This window comes from Triturus cristatus, chromosome 9, assembly GCF_964204655.1.
Source record: "Triturus cristatus chromosome 9, aTriCri1.1, whole genome shotgun sequence".
Lineage (NCBI taxonomy): Eukaryota > Metazoa > Chordata > Amphibia > Caudata > Salamandridae > Triturus > Triturus cristatus.
The window spans coordinates 19,733,635-19,751,365 of record NC_140592.1 but is presented as its reverse complement, the minus strand read 5'-3'; the positions used below and the strand labels follow the sequence as shown (position 1 = coordinate 19,751,365).

Sequence of the window (17,731 nt, the reverse complement as noted above, 5' to 3'; positions counted from 1 at the left end):
GCCCCACTGGACTCTTGAGAAGGGTGCCCCCCTGGACTCTTGAGAAGGGCTGCCCCCCTTGACTCTTGAGAAGGGCTGCCCCACTGGACTCTTGAGAAGGGCTGCCCCCCTGGACTCTGAATGGCTGCCCCCCTGGACTCTTGAGAAGGGTGCCCCCTGGACTCTTGAGAAGGGGCCCCCCCTGGACTCTTGAGAAGGGTGCCCCCTGGACTCTTGAGAAGGGTACCCTCCTGGACTCTTGAGAAGGGTGCCCCCCTGTACTCTTGAGAAGGGTGCCCCCCTGGACTCTTGAGAAGGGTGCCCCCCTGGACTCTTGGGAAGGGTGCCCCCCTGGACTCTTGGGAAGGGTGCTCCCGCACTCTTGAGAAGGGTTCTTCCTGGACTCCTGTGAGAGGTGCTCCAGCACTCTTGAGAAGGGTGCCTCCCTTAGTCTCTTGAGAAGGGTGCCCCCTGGACTCTTGAGAAGGGTGCCCTCCGGGACTCTTGTGAAGGGTGCCCCCCTGGACTCTTGAGAAGGGTGCAGCCTGGACTCTTGTGAAGGGTGCTCCTGCACTCTTGAGAAGGGTGCCCCCCTGGACTCTTGAGAAGGGCTGCCCCCCTGGACTCTTGAGAAGGGCTGCCCCACTGGAATCTTGAGAAGGGTGCAGCCTGGACTCTTGAGAAGGGTGCCCCCCTGGACTCTTGGGAAGGATGCCCCCCTGGACTCTTGGGAAGGGTGCTCCAGCACTCTTGAGAAGGGTGCCTCCCCTAGTCTCTTGAGAAGGGTGCCCCCTGGACTCTTGAGAAGGGTGCCCTCCGGGACTCTTGTGAAGGGTGCCCCCCTGGACTCTTGAGAAGGGTGCAGCCTGGACTCTTGTGAAGGGTGCTCCTGCACTCTTGAGAAGGGTTCCCCCCTGGACTCTTGAGAAGGGTGCCCCCCTGGACTCTTGAGAAGGGCTGCCCCCCTGGACTCTTGAGAAGGGCTGCCCCACTGGAATCTTGAGAAGGGTGCCCCCCTGGACTCTTGAGAATGGCTGCCCCCCCGGACTCTGAATGGCTGCCCCCCTGGACTGTTGAGAAGGGTGCCCCCTGTACTCTTGAGAAGGGGGCCCCCCTGGACTCTTGAGAATGGCTGCCCCCCTGGACTCTTGAGAAGGGTGCCCCCTGTACTCTTGAGAAGGGGGCCCCCCTGGACTCTTGGGAAGGGTGCCCCCCTTGACTCTTGAGAAGGGTGCCCCCCCTGGACTCTTGGGAAGGGTTCCCCCCTGGACTCTTGGGAAGGGTGCTCCCGCACTCTTGAGAAGGGTTCTTCCTGGACTCTTGTGAGAGGTGCTCCAGCATTCTTGAGACGGGTGCCCCCCCTAGTCTCTTGAGAAGGGTGCCCCCTGGACTCTTGAGAAGGGTGCCCTCCGGGACTCTTGTGAAGGGTGCCCCCCTGGACTCTTGAGAAGGGTGCCCTCTGGACTCTTGAGAAGTGTTAGAAAGGGTAGACGGACCGGGAGGGTCGGCCGGGGTCAGGAGGAGAGGTCTCCGGGGAGAGCCGTCTCCAGCGATCGTACAGACAAGTAACTTCCCCCCCACAGACAGATACCACACACGGATAAGGTTCAGTGTTCTTTATAAGCACTTCTTAAGGTACGGTTGAATGGTACAAGGAGGTCTGGACTCAGGGGTCCCCTTGATTCAAGTCTCTCAAAGCAGGGTAAGGGGTAGCGGGACAGTCTGTCTACCAGTCAGGTAGTTTGGATGAGATGATGATTAGCTCACAATCCTCGAGCTTAGTTGGTACGGGCCGCGGCAGCGCCAGCAGGTCCCGGAAAGATGGTCGATGTACGGTCCGCGGCAGCGCCAGCAGGTCCCGGTGAGGATGGTCGTTACAAAGGGCCGCGGCAGCGCCAGCAGGTCCCGGAAAGATGGTCGATGTACGGTCCGCGGCAGCGCCAGCAGGTCCCGGTGAGGATGGTCGTTACAACGGGCCGCGGCAGCGCCAGCAGGTCCCGACGAGGATGGATGATGTAGAAGGCCGCGGCAGCGCCAGCAGGCAGGACGATGGTTCACAAGAGCGGGCTACGGCAGCGCCAGTAGTCCGTCAAGGCTGAGTTCTCTCGGTGTCTCTCGACTCCAGGATACAACTGCCTTCCTGCTCCGGAGTTGCCCCAGTTATAGGGCAGGCGCTCTTTGATGTCCGGACCCTCGCACTTGGAGGTCGGAGGGCCCGGGATGAAGGTGTCCAGACACCCAGCAGGGGGTGGAGCCAGCGCCTGGGGGAGCTGGAGGCGATCGGCACCTGGCGGGGGAAGAGCTCTTGACACTTCGTCCTCCCATTGACCTGCCAAGTGGTCCGCTCACCTCCCGGGTGGATGGTGGTGCCGGGATGTCGGGGCCGGTCAGGCCCGGGGTTAGGGTCGGGGCGAGGCCACGCGGCCTCGTGGTGCAGGGCCCAAGATGGCGGCTTGAACCGGCCGGGGGAGCCGGTGGGGCTGGGCCCCGTGATGAGTAGAGGTCCGAGGGCAGAAGATCCGTCGGGAGACGGGGTACAGGTGCTTTTCGTGGGTTATGCCTGGTGGGCCGGAGCTCGGGCCCTGTCGTGCGGGGAGGGAGCAAGCCCTTCGTGTGGCCTGTCCAACATGCGTCCCCCCCAGCTGAAGGCGGGGAGAGTCACCCATCTCCTTGGGGACTCTCTTCGTCGAGGCGGAAAAAGCGGGACAGGCCATCCGCGTTGGCGTGGTCTTGGCCTGGTCGGTGCTCCACAGTGAAGTCCATTCCCTGCAGGGAAATGGACCAGCGCAAGAGTTTTGGGTTCTCCCCCCGCACCTGCATCAGCCACTGCAGGGGTCGATGGTCGGTTTGTACCCGGAAGTGGGTACCGAAGAGATAGGGCCGGAGTTTTTTGAGGGCCCACACCACTGCGAAGGCCTCCCTCTCGATGGTGCTCCAGCGCTGTTCTCGGGCCAGGAGACGTCGACTGATGAAGGCCACCGGCTGGTCATGACCTTCGGGGTTTAACTGAGAAAGGACGGCTCCGATGCCGTGGTCGGAGGCGTCGGTCTGTACCATGAATTCCCGACTGTAATCGGGGGCCTGGAGCACAGGGGCGGTGCATAGAGCGGCCTTCAGCTTCTCGAAGGCCGCTTGACAATCGGGGGTCCAGTTAATCCGCTTTGGTTGGTTCTTGGACGTGAGACCCGTGAGGGGCCCCACGATGCTGCCGTAGTCCTTCACGAACCGCCGGTAGTAGCCGGTGAGCCCCAAGAAGGCTCGGACCTCGGTCTGGGTGACGGGGGGCTGCCAGGACTGGATGGCAGCAATCTTAAGTTGTAGTGGGGCCACCAGCCCGCTTCCCACTTGGTGCCCAAGGTAGGTCACAGACCCTTGGCAAATTTGGCACTTGCCGGCCTTAATTGTGAGGCCGGCCCGCTGGAGGGCCTGTAGGACCTCTTGGAGGTGACGGAGGTGGTCGGGCCAGTGGCGGCTGTATACAGCGATATCGTCCAGGTAGGCAGCGCTGAACTCTTCGAGCCCCGCCAAGACCTGGTTCACGAGGCGTTGAAACGTGGCGGGGGCATTCTTCATGCCGAAGGGCATGACCTTGAATTGGTAGTGGCCATCGGGGGTAGAGAAGGCTGACCGTTCCTGAGCCCTGGGTGTGAGGCCGATCTGCCAGTAGCCCGCTGTTAGGTCGAAGATACTGAGGTAGCGGGCGGCCCCCAGCCGGTCGATCAGCTCGTCTGCTCGGGGGATCGGATGAGCGTCGGTCCGGGTGACAGCGTTCAAGCCCCGGTAGTCGACGCAGAATCTCAGTTCAGGTGCGGTGCCGGGGGCAGCGGCTTTGGGGACCAGTACAACCGGACTGGCCCAGGGACTGTCCGAGGGCTCGATGACCCCGATTGCGAGCATCTTGGCCACTTCCTCCTGTATGCAGGCCCGTACCCGATCTGGTACGCGGTAGGCCCGGTGTCGGACAGGGGGACTGTCCCCGGTGTCCACGTCGTGCAAACACCAAGGGGTGACCCCGGGGGTGAGGGAGAACAGGGTAGCGAACTGCAGCAGGAGGTTCCGGCATCCCTGGCGTTGCTCCGAAGTGAGGGCGTTAGAGAGCCGGACCCCGTCCACGGAGCCGTCATTCTCCTGAGTCTTCAGAAGATCCGGTAGGGGTTCGGAGTCTTCCTCTGCCCCACTGTCCGTAGCCATCAGGAGGCTGAGTTCTGAGCGCACAAAGTGTGGTTTGAGTCGGTTGGTGTGGAGGACCCGAAGGGGGTTCCGGGAGGTCCCCAGGTCGATGAGGTAAGTGACGGGGCTTTTGCGCTCGACCACTTTGAAGGGCCCCGTCCACTTATCTTGCAAGGCACATGGTTCGGTGGGGGACATCACCCATACTTGTTGTCCAGGCTCGAACTCAACGGAGGAGGCATTGTGATCATACCACTTCTTCATGTCCTCCTGGCTGGCCTCGAGGTTCGCCTTGGCCATCTCTCTGAAGCGCCGGGTCTGATTGCGTAGGGCCAGGAGGTATTTGAAGACGTCTGGAGGGGTCTTTAGGGGGGCCATCTCCCAACCTTCTTTTACTAGGCTGAGGGGCCCTCGCACAGGGTGCCCGTACAGGAGTTCGAAAGGGCTAAAACCGAGGGACTTCTGGGGAACTTCTCGGTAGGCGAAGAGGAGGCACGGGAGTAGTACATCCCACTGGCGACGGAGGGGCTCTTCCAATCCCCCAATCATCCCCTTGAGAGTGCGGTTAAAACGCTCCACTAGTCCGTTCCCTTGGGGGTGATAGGGGGTCGTGAATCTGTAGGTGACCCCGCATTGTTGCCAGAGGGACTTCATGTATTTGGATATAAAGTTCGTGCCTCGGTCGCTGACGACTTCTCGGGGGAAGCCTACCCGGGAGAAGATCCCCATTAGGGCCCGGCCAACCACCGGAGCTGTCACGGTCCGTAGGGGCACCGCCTCGGGGTAGCGGGTGGCATGGTCCACCAGTACTAAGATGAACCTGTGTCCTTGTGCCGTGCGGGGGTCCAGAGGCCCCACGATGTCTATCCCCACCCTCTCGAACGGGGTGGTGACCACAGGGAAGGGTCGTAGAGGGGCTTTCAGCTTCCGACCACTCTTCCCGCTGGCTTGGCATGTGGGGCAAGATCGGCAGTGGTTCAGGACGTCGTTCCTCATCTTCGGCCAGAAAAAGTGGGTCACTAGGCGGCTGTACGTTTTATCTTGGCCCAGGTGTCCAGCCAGGGGGACATCGTGGGCCAGGTTGAGCAGAAAGTCTCTGAAGCGGAGAGGTACCACCAGTACTCGACCGGCCCCCAGCTCGGCGATTCTTTGCTCGCTGTATAGCAGGTCGTTATCCCAGTAGACCCAGTGAGTTCCGGTGGATTCCCCTGCGTTCTGGGCGCTGGCTTGTTGGCGGAGTCCCTCGAGGGAGGGACAGGTCTTTTGTTCCTGGCGGAACTGTGCTTGGGTGGGCCCCCCCTCTTGACGCCACTGAGCCAGGTCAGGAAGGTCCTGGGGTTGCGCGTCCCCTTCGGCCGTCGGGTCTGGGAGGCTGGCCTCGTCGTTGTCTTCTACTGGGGCGACTGGGGGCGGAGGTGCTGGCCATTCTGGTTCTTCTGATCGAGGGACGGCACGGGCGGCCATGGACCGGGTGGTTATGCAGGCCCAGTCCGGGAGGCCCAGCATCCCCAGGTGCTCTCTTCTCTCAACGGTGGCCCACGGGGAACTCTCAAGGTCATTCCCCAGGAGGCAGTCCACGGGGGCATCGTCCCGGACCGTCACCTTCAACAGGCCGGAGACCCCTCCCCATTCGAATGGAACGCAGGCCATTTGACACATACTTTCAGAGTTGTCTGCCGAGCGGACGGGGCAGAGAATGTTCGGCAGGATCTGCTCGGGCTTCACCAGGTGACAGCGGACGGCCGTCACACTGGCGCCTGTGTCACGCAAGGCCTCGGCTCGCTGTCCATTAATGGTCACCCACTGACCGTATTTCCTGGTGTTAGCGGGTAGGGGAGCCCGCGGGACCATGTCTCTTCCCCCTAAGCACGCCAGGACCATGGCGGCCGGTTCCCACTCTTGCTGGGCCGGCTCATACTCCTCTGGTTCCTCCAATGATCGCTCTTCCCCCAGGGCGGCGGCAGCTACCTGGCGGGGCTTGGGTGTTTGGTTCTGCGGGCAGCTCGGGTCATTGGCGTAGTGGCCGACTCGCTGGCATCGGTGGCACGTGACGTTGGCTCAGACCCCAGGACGCCACGGGGGGTTGCCCCGACCGGCCGGAGCCGGGGTGCTGGCCACGGGTGTTGCGGGCAAGGCGTCTCTCCCTCGCCCCTGGCCCCCTCCGCCTCCCCGAGGACGGTGCTGGCCTTGGTTGTTTCTGTTCTGTTCGTGTGGCCCCCTCCGGCCCACTCGGGTGCTTTCCCATCGGTCAGCTTCGGCGGCGAGCTGCCGGGGGTCAGTCAGCTTACTGTCGAGGAGGTGCTGCCTGAGCTCGACGAAGCAGTTGTTCGACAGGTGCTCCCATACCATCAGGTTAAAGAGTTGTTCGTAGGTGGTGACCTGGCTCCCCTTTATCCAACCCTCGAAGGCACGGCTGAAATAGTTCACGTATTCTACCCAAGTTGTACCTGGGATCCGGGTGCAATCTCTGAACCTCTGGCGGTACATCTCGGGTGTGAGGCCGTAGCGGGTGAGGAGGGCAGCCTTCATGTGGTCGTAGGACGACATTTGGTGATCTGGGAGCTGCAGTAGGGCATCGCGCCCCTCGTTGATAAACCTCCCCCAGAGTCCGGCTCCCCAATCACTCCGGTCGATCCGGTGGGAGGTCATGGCGATCTCGTAGGCTTTAAACCACTGTTGTATGTCGTCTTCTCGGACATACTCGCGGACAACATCCTTGGGGATGTGGACTTTTTTCTCGATTGGCCCCGGGGTGTGTGGTCGCTCAGGCACCCCCAGTTCTTTATTCTGTTTCCGAAGTTCTATTTCCGCCAGTTTGCGCTCGTGCTCGAGCGTTATTTTTTTCTCCTCCAGCTCTCTCTGTCTCTGCTTCTCTTCTCGTTCATCTCGGAGCCGCATGTGCTCGAGGTTGAGTTTCTGTTCAGCTAACTTGAGTTCCCCATCCATCTTGAGTCGTGCCATTTCCAACTTGTGCAATCTGGTTCTTTCTCTTTCTCGGATCTCCTCCTGCGAGAGGCCCGTTCCCCGCTCCTCGGGAGCCGTGGCGTTCCCCTCTGGTGTGATGCTGCTTTGGTCGGAGGGTCCGGCGACCCCAGTTTCTGTCCACGACTCTAGGGCGTGCTTTAGATCATCTTTGGTACTCAGGCCGGTGGTAGCAATGCCAAGTTCTATGCAGAATTGTCTCAGTTCGCGGTGGTTGTATTCTTCTAATTTATCCATTTGGAATTTCTCGGTGGAGTTGCTATCTTTGGCTGACATCGTGTTGTTGTCGTGGGGTGAGCTACTCTCTGTACGATTACGCGTTGATTCGGATCGCGCCGCTGGCCACCAATGTTAGAAAGGGTAGACGGACCGGGAGGGTCGGCCGGGGTCAGGAGGAGAGGTCTCCGGGGAGAGCCGTCTCCAGCGATCGTACAGACAAGTAACTTCCCCCCCACAGACAGATACCACACACGGATAAGGTTCAGTGTTCTTTATAAGCACTTCTTAAGGTACGGTTGAATGGTACAAGGAGGTCTGGACTCAGGGGTCCCCTTGATTCAAGTCTCTCAAAGCAGGGTAAGGGGTAGCGGGACAGTCTGTCTACCAGTCAGGTAGTTTGGATGAGATGATGATTAGCTCACAATCCTCGAGCTTAGTTGGTACGGGCCGCGGCAGCGCCAGCAGGTCCCGGAAAGATGGTCGATGTACGGTCCGCGGCAGCGCCAGCAGGTCCCGGTGAGGATGGTCGTTACAACGGGCCGCGGCAGCGCCAGCAGGTCCCGGAAAGATGGTCGATGTACGGTCCGCGGCAGCGCCAGCAGGTCCCGGTGAGGATGGTCGTTACAACGGGCCGCGGCAGCGCCAGCAGGTCCCGACGAGGATGGATGATGTAGAAGGCCGCGGCAGCGCCAGCAGGCAGGACGATGGTTCACAAGAGCGGGCTACGGCAGCGCCAGTAGTCCGTCAAGGCTGAGTTCTCTCGGTGTCTCTCGACTCCAGGATACAACTGCCTTCCTGCTCCGGAGTTGCCCCAGTTATAGGGCAGGCGCTCTTTGATGTCCGGACCCTCGCACTTGGAGGTCGGAGGGCCCGGGATGAAGGTGTCCAGACACCCAGCAGGGGGTGGAGCCAGCGCCTGGGGGAGCTGGAGGCGATCGGCACCTGGCGGGGGAAGAGCTCTTGACACTTCGTCCTCCCATTGACCTGCCAAGTGGTCCGCTCACCTCCCGGGTGGATGGTGGTGCCGGGATGTCGGGGCCGCTCAGGCCCGGGGTTAGGGTCGGGGCGAGGCCACGCGGCCTCGTGGTGCAGGGCCCAAGATGGCGGCTTGAACCGGCCGGGGGAGCCGGTGGGGCTGGGCCCCGTGATGAGTAGAGGTCCGAGGGCAGAAGATCCGTCGGGAGACGGGGTACAGGTGCTTTTCGTGGGTTATGCCTGGTGGGCCGGAGCTCGGGCCCTGTCGTGCGGGGAGGGAGCAAGCCCTTCGTGTGGCCTGTCCAACAAGAAGGGTGCCCCCTGGACTCTTGAGAAGGGTGCCCCCCTGGACTCTTGAGAAGGGCTGCCCCATGGACTCTTGTGAAGGGTGCTCTTGCACTCTTGAGAAGGGTGCAGCCTGGACTCTTGAGAAGGGTGCAGCCTGGACTCTTGAGAAGGGTGCAGCCTGGACTCTTGAGAAGGGCTCTTCCTGGACTCTTGTGAGAGGTGCTCCTGCACTCTTGAGAAGGGTACCCTCCTAGACTCTTGAGAAGGGAGCCCCCCTGGACTCTTGAGAAGGGTGTCCCCCCTAGTCTCTTGAGAAGGGTGACCCCCAGACTCTTGAGAAGGGTGTCATCCGGACTCTTGAGAAGGGTGCCCTCCTGGACTCTTGAGAAGGGTGCCCCCCTGTACTCTTGAGAAGGGTGCCCTCCTGGACTCTTGTGGAGGGTGCCCCCTGGACTCCTGAAGATCGGTGTCCCATGGAATCTTGGGAAGGGTGCCCCACCCGGACTCTTGTGAAGGGTGCTCATGAACACTTGAGAAGGATGACCCCCTGGACTCTTGTGAAGGGTGGTGCGCTGGACTATCGTGGACGGGTGCCCACCTGGACTCATGAGAAGGGTGCCCCTGATCCCATTTCGGGCTACTACTTTCTGAGAACTGGATTCGGGCCACTACTTGGATTCGGGCCACTACTTTCTGAGAACTAGAATAGCTGCAGTTCTTAAAACCAAAATCCCCTTTCTGGGAACCTCTTGAGAAATCACACTAATAAAAGACTGAGTATTTTCTCACCAGCATCCAAATATGTCTCACCCCCTGTTCACTCTCTCTTCTTACTCACAGGTGCTGAATCCAGCCGCAAAATGAGGCGATGCATTTAAAACATTTCACAAGTGGGCCCGAATATGGCTGTCACTTCCTAGTACACTGACAACCTTGGGCCATGGGCTGTACAGCGTGCCAGTCTGCCGCCACCTGTGAGCTGGACAGAGTGTCAGTTTTCTGCCACCTGTGAGCTGGACAGAGGGTCAGTCAGTTGCCACCTCTATGAGCTGGACAGAGTGCCAGTTCGCTAGCACCTCTGTCAGCTGGACAGCGTGCCCATTTTCTGCCACCTGTGAGCTGGACAGCGTGCCAGTCTGCTGTCAATTTGACATTGTGCAAAACAGTTCAGAAGAGTCAGAGTGCCCGCACAGGTTTCCAGCTCTAGAACAGCCGCCGATCCCTGGAACACATGTGGCTGTCCTGACGCTATGTTATGTTGTGTTAATATAACTTTTAAAGCGCATGAATACCCGGAGGTGTCTTGGTGCTAAACCTGACCGTAAGCCCTGGGGAATGAAAGGGAAGAAGAATTAATTTAAGAATAACCGAGTTTTCAGGTCTTTGCTGAATGAGGTAAGAGAATTGGCAGCTGTAATGTCCATAGGTAGCATACTCCATAGTTTAGCCGTGCCATGGCCTATGCTTCGACCTCCCCAGCTCGAGGTTCGAATCCTTGGAACCATCATCATCCTGGCATTGGTGGACCTTGGCTGTCTGCCAGGGTGGTACCAGGAGAAGATACTTTTCAGAGATACCGATCCTGTGATATTCAAGGCATTATAGGCTAGTCAGAGTGCCTTGAACATGATGCGTTGTGCCACTGGAAGCCAGTGAAGTTTCCGGATGTCTCTAGAAACGGATTCATACTTTGGTAGGTTCAATAAGAGCCTGGCGGCTGCGTTTTGCACCATCTGAAGTTTTTAGGTCTTGCCTGACCCAGCGCATGCGCTGGTCCGGCGAGACTTATTGAGAGGGCTCCAAAAAGTGCTTCCAGGCCAGCCTAGTGCTACAGTGCATGTGCGCGGGCGCCGCTTTTACCGTGATTACTTTCATTTTCGCGGCTGCACGGCCGCTTGGCATAGCCAATAGGTCTCGCTTTTGGGACCTTATAAGTATTTAGTTATGCAACTGTTGCATGGCTAAACACTTATAAGGTCCCAAAGGCGAGACCTATTGGCTAAGCCAATGCTTGTTTCAGATGTTGCTTCTGCATCTCAAAATAGAGGCTGTTACAGTAGTCTAACTTAGATAGTACAAATGTAGTTACAACCGTCCTCCTGGAATCAGAGGGGATGTATCGTCCTCCTGGAATCAGGGGGGGGGGGGGTGTGTGTACCGTCCTCCTGGAATCAGGGGGATCTCCCATCCTCCTGGTATCAGGGGGGGTGTACCGTCCTCGTGGAATCAGGGGGGGTGTACGTCCTCCTGGAATTAGGGGGGGGGGGTGTCGGGAAGAACCTTCTTCAGTTTCTCAGATAAAAGGTGTCCAGACCGTGGCATTGGTTTGCTGGGAGAAGGTGAGTTTATTATCAATCAGGCCCCCGCGGTTCTTTGCCTTTTCTGCAGGTTTTGGTAACTCTGATCTCAACCGGCCACCACAGTCAGTCCCCTCTAGGTTGGAGATCACCAAAGATCACCTCTTCGGTTTTGTCCGCATTCAATTTGAGACAGTGCCTGCCCACCCAGCTGCTGGTTTCCCTCATGCAGTTTTGAAACTGCGTTGCGGGGGTGCTTGATTTTTAGGAGCCGCAATCACAATGTATCCTCGGTATATGATGTTAAATTGAAACCGAAGTGTTGGATTAAAGAGCCGGCTCTGACACATAAATGTTAAACAGGGATGGGCTAAGCGACAAACCCTGAGGGACCCCACAAGGGAGCACGTAAGGAGCAGAGAGGCCAGGATCTGAATGGGTACCGTCTGAACTCCCCCACATCTTGTACCGCAAAGGTGCTTGGTGCACACGGACTGGAAACTAGATGTCCTGCAGAGCCCTGCTCTGGGTCTGATATCTGCAACGGGCTCCATATTCACTTACGAAGCCGTCCCTAGCGCCTAGAGGTCATTCAGCTGGCACTATGCTCATGTGTGACCTACTTACCTTTATCAGCCGTCTGGCTGCATTGTCGTGCTCCCTCACAAAGCGTTATCAAGCTCACTGAGGCAGGAAGGAGGGCTCAGTGAGTTACACGCTCATTGTAGAATGTGCATGTGTGGGCGGGGCTTGTTTGTGGGTTCAAACCGGTCCGAACTAGTTCAACCTCTCTCATTTTTGAAATGTACAACGTTAATAATATTTGACTGCTTAATAAATGCACCTGTTATGCAAGCGCCGATCGATCACAGCGCTTAGTTTCTACACCAAGAATTGAAATGCTATATATTTAATCAGCATTGGCATAGACGTGACGTTATTAAAATTATATTATTGCCAATGACGTCCTCACAGGCTGCAGCAGTCCCTCAACCTACTGAGCTGTTTCACGGGTGGATTGTCTCTGATGATCTCTGGTCACGACAGGGTTAATATTACACAGCGAGCGCAGCAGTTCGGAATGTATCAACCTGGGGAGGATGAAAGCTTCCTCTGGCGATCCAGACCGTGTACGCAGGCACACTAACCCACTGAACTATCTTGCTGGCAGTGTCAGTAAATGACTGCCACGTGCGCGACGCACTCCTGACTTGGACAGACTTTCTGCATTTACACAAGTCTGGCGGCCTGGGGGCTGCGTCCTGGAGAGTGGGGGCAGAAGAGGAGTGTAGGGCGAGGGGGGGGGGGGGGGTGGCGAACACGTGGACCCCCACAGGATTAACCCACCCTGCCTGAATATAGCAGCTCACACAGATGGCATTGTCCTTCTATGAACCCAGTCACCAGCCCATTAATGGCCGAGGACTTGTCCTCCGTGAAGTTCTCGGACCCGGTATCGCGACATAAAAAACACTCTGAGAAGTGAATTAAAAAAGATTAACAAACGCACACACGCAGACACACAGACATACATACACACACGGACACACACGGACACACACATACATGCATGCACCTATATACAGACACACACACCTATATACATACACACAGACACATACATACACCTATATACAGACCCACAAACATACATACGCATACACACATCCAGACAAACACACACATGTACTGATACACACAGCTATGCAAACAGGAGGAGTGTGACTCAATGGTTAGAGCGGCAGACCCTGAAGCAGAGTTCTGGCCAGGGACCAGGGTTTGATTCCCGCCTTGGCGGGCTCGGGCTCAATTTCCTCGGACCTGTCTATTCTCGCCTCGGTGCCTATTCTAATCAGGGGCCCCACGCTGCAACTCTGGGCAATAGCTTGCTTAGCCTCCACACCGGCCCCAACAGCGCTAAGGATGCCTGGCTTCACCCTGGGGGTGCCCAGGAGTGGACACTTCACAGGGAAAGCCAGGAGGGGTTCCACAGCGGTATGAGTATCAGCGCCAGGAAACCGCAAAGGCGACACCGCAAGGTGTCTGTCTGGTGACAGTGCGCTCTATAAGTACCTTGACATTTACATTTACAAACATGATCTATATACGTACACAAAGGGACACAATCACATACATATATATATATATACACATACAGACACACATCCAGCCAAACTCACATACACATATGTACTCACAGACACAAACGCACAGCGATATACAGACGCACACTCAAATACACAAAACACTGAGACACACACAGTTCAACACACTGAGACATAGAAACACCGACAGAAACATTCAAACCCACTAAGACATACGGAGAGACGCATAGACACACAGCCGGTCAGACACACACACTTACATGCACACACACATGTACAGGGTCAATCGCTCAGAGACATACATAACCGCACACATAGGCACCAACACACACACACGCAGTCACAAACTTAGACACACACACAGGGGCCTTGTCAAGCGCTACATAAATGCTGCAATACTCCAGGCACACTTCCACGTCATGTGCCACAGAAAGAGAGGAACATATTTGTACACGTGCAGATCAGACACATGGCAACAAATAATAAAACTACTGATTATTAAAAACAATAGTCATATTTTACAGTAATAATAGTACATAAGTGCCACGAATGACAATTATCATTAATAATCACAATAACAACAGTGGTAGTGATGGTAATCATACTAGTAATAACCATATTAATCATTCTAATAATACGGCTCTCACCTCCCAACACCTCCAGGCCAGGGCTCTCTCTGCCGCACGGAGACCAGGACCGGGTGGGCACTGCCGCAGGGCACACACGCCTCAGGGGGTGAGCCGGGCAGGGCTGGGACTGCTGCAGGGCACACACGCCACAGGGGGGGGAGCCGTGCCGGGCTGGCACTGCCGCAGGGCACACACGCCTCAGGAGGTGATCCGGGCCGGGCTGGCACTCCTGCAGGGCACACAAGCCAGCGGGGGTGAGCCGGGCTGGCACTGCTGCAGGGCACACACGCCTCTAGGGGTGAGCGGGCCGACACTGCCACAGGGCACACAAGCCTCTGGGGGTGAGCCGGACCGGGCTGGCACTGCTGCAGGGCATACACGCCTCTGGGGTGAGCCGGGCCGGGCTGGCACTGTTGTAGGGCACACACGCCTCAGGAGGTGAGTCGGGCCGGGCTGGCACTGCCGCAGGGCACACACGCCTCTGGGGGTGAGCCGGGCTGGCACTGCTGCACGGCAGACACGCCTCTGGAAGTGAACCTGGCAGACGTGACCTCGCTCAGCTGCCATGGGGGATAGGGGGTGGGTGTGGGGGGCGAGGAGTGGAGTGCCCTCAGCAGGAATGTGTCCGTGGAAAGGGAGGTGGCATCTGGTGATGTCTGGGGGAGTAGGGTGGGCCCTGGGGAGGAGGTGGGAGGGGCCTTAAAGCTGCAATGGAGAGGGCCCTGGGAGCTTCACCGGGAGGGGCTCTTTCTGCTGTACTGGGGGGTGTGTGTGTGTGTGGGGGGGGGGGGGCAGGAGTTGCACTGGAAGAGGGCTGCACAGAGAGAGGCCCTTTCAGCTGTACTGAGAGGGGGCTCTGGGGGTTGCACTTGAAGGGGACTACTGTGGGTGGGGGGAGGGTGGCTGGGCATGCACACGAAGGCTCCCTGTGAGATGTACTGAGAGGGGGCTTTGGGGGTTGCACTGGAGGGGGGCTGCAGTTGGCGCTGCATCCAAAACCTCCCAGTGAGCTGCACTGAGAGGGGGCTCTGGGGGTTGCACTGGAAGGTGATTGGGCCTACCGTAAAAAGGGGATTTGGGGGCTGCACTTGAAGCCCCCCTGTGAGCTGCACTGAGAGGGGGCTCTGGGGGTTGCATTGGAAGGGGACTGAAAAGGGGGGGTGGGGAGGGTGTAGCGCCCGAAGGCTCCATGTGAGCTGTACTGAGAGGGGGCTTTGGGCGTTGCACTGGACGGGGGCTGCAGTGGGTGTTAGGGGTGCTGCAGTGGAGAAGGGCCGCACTGAGAATGGGATCTGGGGGCTGCACTGGAAAGGGGGTTGGGCTGCACTGGAAGGCTCCACATGAGATGCACTGAGAGGGGGGCCCTGGGAGTTTCACTGGAAGGGGGTGCAGTGGGAAGAGCTGCACTGCAAAGGGGATCTGGGGGTGCACTGGAAGGGGCTGTGGGCTGCAGTGGGGAACGGCTGCAATGAGAAGGGAATCTGGGGGCTGCACTGGAAGGAGGCTGCACTGGAAGCCTCTCTGTGAGCTGCACAGAGAACCGTATCCGAGGGTTTCACTGGAAGAGGGCTGCAGTGGGGAAGAGCTGCACAAAGAAGGGGATCTTGGGGTGCACTGGAAGGGGCTGGGGCTGCATCGGGGAACGGCTGCAATGAGAAGGGGATCTGGGGGTTGCACTGGAAAGGGGGCTGGGCTGCACTGGAAGGCTCCATGTGAGATGCACTGAGAGGGGACCCTGGGAGTTTCACTGGAAGGGGGTGCAGTGGGGAGAGCTGCACTGAAAAGGAGATCTGGGGGTTGAACTGGAAGCCTCTCTGTGAGCTGCACTGAGTAGGAGAAAAGGGGGTTGCACTAGAATGGGACTGCAGTGAGGAAGGGCTGCACTGAGGGGGGGGGGGGGGTCTGGGAGTTGCACCGGAAGCTTCTCTTTGAGCTGCACAGAGAATGGTATCCGAGAGTTTCACTGGAAGAGGGCTGTAGTAGGGACGATCTGCACAAAGAAGGAGATCAGGGGGTGCACTGGAAGGGGCTGGGGGCTGCAGTGAGGAACGGCTGCAACGAGAAGGGGAACTGAGAATTGCACTGGAAAGGCGATGGGGCTGCACTGGAAGGCTACCTGTGAGCTGCACTGAGAAGGCGTAATGGCGGTTGCACTAAAAGGGAACTGCAGTGGGGAAGGGCTGCACTGAGCGGGGGGAAGGGCTCCACTTTGAAGGAGGCTGGGGCTGCAGCGGAAGGGATCCTTTTGAAGTATGACACGTTCCGGGTGATTCTCTCTCCCCTCCGAGTGGCAGTGACACAAGTTCCTTTGACGGCTTCCACTGTCCAGGGCTCTTTTTCAAACCTCAGCCGGAACTTGCTTCCGAGTGTTCTATTCTTTATGAGCACAACATCACCTGGGGCAATGTCCGGTACCACCGCTCTCCGTCGGGTATCGGCATGCGCATGGGCCCTCTGGCGTTGAGTATCAATTGCACTGTCATCCGGGGCCTCAGGTCGCCACTCCGGGTGGTATCGTGTCCGTGACCACTCTTCCCATCAGCAAGTGTGCCGGAGCGGCTCCAGTGGTGGAGTGAGGCGTCTGGCGGTAACTCCGAAGGAAAGTGAAAATGGCCAGCTCTACTGACTGGTTCTTGTCGTGAGCTATGCGGATTACTTTATTAAGGGTCCTCATGAACCTTTCTGCTTCCCCGTTCGCCTGCGGCCAGCGGGGCGTGATTCTCCGGTGACGTATGCCCAAAGTTTGCAGGTACGTGGCGAACTCCTGGCTCTGGAAAGGGGACCCATTGTCCGTCCTGATCTCTCTCACTAGTCCATGTGTGGCCATGATTTTTTTTAGCTTGGGGATTACTTCACTGGCGCTGAGTGCCGACAGTATCTCAACCTCAGGATATTTTGAGTGATCGTCAATTGCCACTAGAGTGTGGCGCCCATCCGGCAGGCTGCCAAAGTCCACACTTATTTGGGACCATGGAACTCTTGGCCGAGGTGCTTCCCCAGTAACTTGACATGGGTGGCAAGCACGAACAGTGGCTTCTACGAGGTCATCCATGAGTGGGAACCAGACCTTTGTACGAAGTCTCGATTTGGACTTTACCATGCCTTGATGGCCTACATGGGCTAAGTCTACCATTCGCTGAGTTAGTGACGTCGGGATGACAAGTCTATGTCCCCTCAGCAGGCACCCCGTGTTGTCCTCGGTCAGCTCATCCCTTACATGGTATAAGCTGTCCATTATCCGTCGTGCCATGGGTGTCAGGCTCCTCCATTCTTCCTTGGCTCTGTTCCAGTTGTTGTTCTGGACGGCTTGCTTGGCCCTCTGCAGACACTCATCCTGGCTGGTGGCTTGTTGGAGGCTGGCCATGGAGATGGGTATGGGACATGATCGAGCAGTGACACATCTCACATACTCTTCTGTGTCAGCGGCTTCTTCCATCTCTTGGGGAGTAGCTTTCCGAGGATGGCGGGAGAGGTAATCAGCCGGGTTCTGTGCCCCGGGTTGGTATTCTATCTTGCAATTGTAATTTTGCAATTGAAGTATCGACTTCTCAATTCTTGGTGGTGGTTTTGTAGAGGTCCCCGAGAATAGTGAGACCAAAGGCTTGTGGTCGGTTGTTACCACGAACGGTTTTCCATACACGATGAAAATGGTGACAACCCCAGTGAATTGCAATGGCCTCCTTCTCTACCTGGGAGTACCGTTGCTCCGTCTCTGTAAGTGACCGGCTTGCGAATGCCACCGGAGCCCATTCAGCTTGAGGCGTCTTCCGTTGGAGGAGAACAGCATCCAGTCCTACCGGACCAGCATCCACGGCAATCAAAGTGAGCTTAGCAGGGTCAAAGAATGTGAGTGTCGTTGCTTCGGAGAGCGCCTCCTTGATTTTTTCAAAAGCCCGGGCTTGCTCGCTGCCCCACGTCCACGGAGTGGACTCTTTTGTCAGTTCTCGCAGGGGGACTGTCAAATTGGCCAAGTCTTGGATGAATCTTCCACAGTAGTTAACCATTCCTAGGAAGCTTCGAACTTCAGTAATATTTGTGGGAGCGGCTGCTTCTTTGATGTCCTTCACCTTCTCGGGATCGGGGTTTA

The 17,731-nt window shown here is 57.7% G+C and overlaps 1 protein-coding gene across 2 annotated transcripts in view; it reads right to left on the bottom strand.

The window, feature by feature from the left end:
- The window catches only part of LOC146797279 (SRSF protein kinase 3-like), a 144,080-nt gene extending 129,811 nt beyond the window's left edge, over positions 1-14,269 (bottom strand). For both annotated transcript variants that reach the window (XM_085624248.1, XM_085624249.1), the window contains exon 1: positions 13,663-14,269. The gene's annotated coding sequence lies outside the window, so the exon portion shown is untranslated. The remainder of the gene's footprint in view (positions 1-13,662) is intronic.
- Positions 14,270-17,731: the final 3,462 nt, after the last annotated feature.